Consider the following 3,240-nt stretch of genomic DNA (forward strand, 5'->3'; position numbering starts at 1 on the left):
GGAGTTTGAGAGAGGCCTGGGAGGGCTGGGCCCTGGGCTAAAGCCAGCCTTCTCCTGGGTTCTCTGAGCGACTGGCATTAATATCCAGCCAACCTGCAGAGTTAACCCTTTGCACGCTCACAACACAGACTGATGGAGAAAGACGGCAAACTTTTAACGGGCTTTAACCTTTAACGTGCGTAGGTAGCTGAGTGGTAAATGGAGCTGTCTGAGGGATGAAGTGTTGGAAGGGAAATGCATTGGGATGAATACATGAATATATTCCAAATTTAATTTTAAAGAGCTCCCCAAGATGCCTTTTAATCATGCTAACACCGTGTCTGCAGAGAGCCAGAGCTAATTCAGAATTCCCAGGCTTGGTTCCATAAGTGAGGAAACTTCACTATCCAGCTGATTTGATCCCACAGAGCAGCCTCAGAACAAATCCTTACCTGATATTCTGTAATGTTTTTGACTTTTTTTTTTTTTGACAAAAGTCGTTCTTAATAATGCATTTGAAATCACAAAACTTCACTTTTGCAGTAAATGAAAAGAACCAACCCCCCAAAACACTACACCTGAGAATATTGTTTAGGGAATCACAACTTTATACCCTTAGCAATGGTCATTTCGGTATCTATAGTAGGGTGCAAAAGTCTTGCAAAAACCCTTACTTCTTTATGTTTTGCATGAAAAATGGGAAATGAGTGCAGCGATTTATTGAAACGTGGAAATACAGTATATGTGAAAAAACAGAGTTTGTACAACTGTAACAAGCTTGAAAGTCAATTTTTGGTGTGATCATCTTTATTCTTCAACGCAGCCTGAACTCTCTTAGGCAAGCTTTCTTGTAATTTCTTTAAGTAGCCTTCAGGAATAGTTCTCCAGGCTTTTTGAAGGACTTTCAACGCTCTTCTTTGCTCTGCTGATGATGGCACACTGCTTCAGTAATGTTCAGGTCTGTGCTCTGGGGAGGCCAGTCCATGACTCATAGTGTTCTCTGTGTTTTTCTATCCAGGTATGCTTTTACTGAATTCACATATTAAACAAAATTACCTTTTTCAATGTGTTAAAGAAGATAGGTAGACAGATTATTTTCCAAGAAAATATATATCTTGAAAAGTATCTGACATATGAAGCTACAATTTCACAGCAATCTTTATAAATTAATAGGCACGCGGCTTGGTTGATTTGAGAGGGATTGACCCTGAAAGTAAAGAGAAGCAAGCCACTCTCTGTCCTTTAATATGTCAGTGTGACTCATGTCTCTTTCTTCCTCTCACTCTCTTTGTCTCATGTGTAAGATGGATAATTTAATTACAGTTTGGATTTTGGTCTTTAAGTGAGCGGATAGCCCACATTGTCCTCATAATCCACTGCAAAAATAACAATGATAGTTTGATATTGTTTTCTTAAGTTTTACACGTGCCTGCATCTACTAGGAGCAGTAGTGATAAAAACATTAACATGTAATTTACAAGGCCAAGCCCAAATGACTCTAATGTGTCCAAAATCAGAATACTGGAGCTGTGCCTGAATGTCATGTTGAAAAATTAGGCTTTCACCACTCAGACTCTCTCCACACAGATCAAAATCTGATGGTACATTTCAGAAAAAAACATGGCGGGTACAGGAAAATTACTTTTTAATATAACTGGGTACATGACCACTTTGACTGAGAGGTGTGGAGCTGTAGTTAGGCCTCGCCTCCATTGATTTGGCACAGTGAACTGGATTTCTTCACTTTGTGGTGAAATGCTGTGTGGTACAAGTGGTACAAGGCTTATTCAAGAGAGCTGCACTTCACCTTTGGTGAGTAAAATTCTGGTATTTTAGTAGTCTGATGCTTAGCTGATAGGTGTTCATCCCGCCCATACAGTTTATGGCCTACTCACTAGGGACGGGAATTGATAAGAACTTAATGATTCAGATTTAGCGTGTTAGAGGTATTTCCCCTTGTGATCAGTGTTGGGGCCATTACTCAAAAAAAGTAATGTATTACACATACTACACAGAACACAACGGCTTTAGCACCACTCTGAGTTCTTGGCTAGCTTAGCGTTAGCAGGCACTGAAGATGTGTCAGCAGCATAATGCGGTTGATTCCGCTGTGGACGCAGTTTACACTTTATCATTGAACTGTTGTCCTTTTGTGCAATAAAAAAAATTGTAATGTCAATATCCAAGCTGCAGGATGCACCACTATTTTCCTCCTCTGGCACACAAACTAGCGCAAGTGCAAGGGGAACCGATAAGCTGAAGGTCCGGAGACACATGATGAGGGGTTCAGTCATTCAGTGGACGAATGCACGTCTGTCACCTCGTTGCATGTCTATGAAAGGTGTGTGTATTCGATAGTGAGTGCCTCTTTTTGTTTGGGGAGGTTGGTTATGGCCTGTTAAACGTTTGTGTGGATGGTATGCTAGGTATTAGTCTAATATGTCAGCTATGATTAACTTAAACATTTATGTTTCAGTGCTCATAAATCCAGATTTGTAGCATTTTGATTCTGACAGACTCTCTAGTGTACACAGATTAAGTTGTAAAACCCCCACTGTCAGCCTCTTGTCTCTGCCACAACCACAACCAAGAAGCATTAGCCTTCTCTGGCTGTACAATATATGTCACTATCTCAGCGTGCGTGCACACACACACACACACACACACACACACACACACACACACAAATTTGGTTGCAGACTTTCGCAATCAGTGTGGCCACCACCACCCACCTCATGTGGGCCATCACAGTGGCTTAATGAAGGACAGATCTGAGAGTGGTTACGTTTTCCGCAGAGTGGAGCGCTGACTGGGTCCAGTGTTAAGTCAACGATATTGGAGACGAACGAGCAAGCAAGCCAGAGCTGGAAGGGTGCAGGGGGGGTAGAATGATACTGATAGAGATAGAAGGAGGAAAAAAAAGCATATGCCATGTGGTCTGCATTTCACTATAATCCCTGTTCTAGCCTGGTGTTCCTGCTTGTGCTCCTTCTTCAGCCCAAACCCAATCAGACGGGCTTTGAAATCTGAGCAGTCGCTCCGGTTCTTCCCAAAACTGCCTTCCCCACGCTGCAGGAAATACATCCTTGGTTGGTGTAGCATAAGCGCTGATATATGGTGCATAAACTGTGTTTATAGGTGTCAGGGGTGCAGGAAAACATCTCGGGGTGTACTGCTCACACACTCATACACACACACGCACGCACACACACAAAATACTGCACAGTGCAAACTGTGGCCACATAATAATGCAGCTGAAAG

The sequence above is a fragment of the Aulonocara sp. 'chitande type north' Nkhata Bay genome, linkage group LG5 (genome assembly GCF_057382095.1).
Source record: "Aulonocara sp. 'chitande type north' Nkhata Bay isolate Kocher_YH1m ecotype deep benthic linkage group LG5, A_spYH_male_GT1.1, whole genome shotgun sequence".
In the NCBI taxonomy this organism is placed as follows: Eukaryota; Metazoa; Chordata; class Actinopteri; order Cichliformes; family Cichlidae; genus Aulonocara; species Aulonocara sp. 'chitande type north' Nkhata Bay.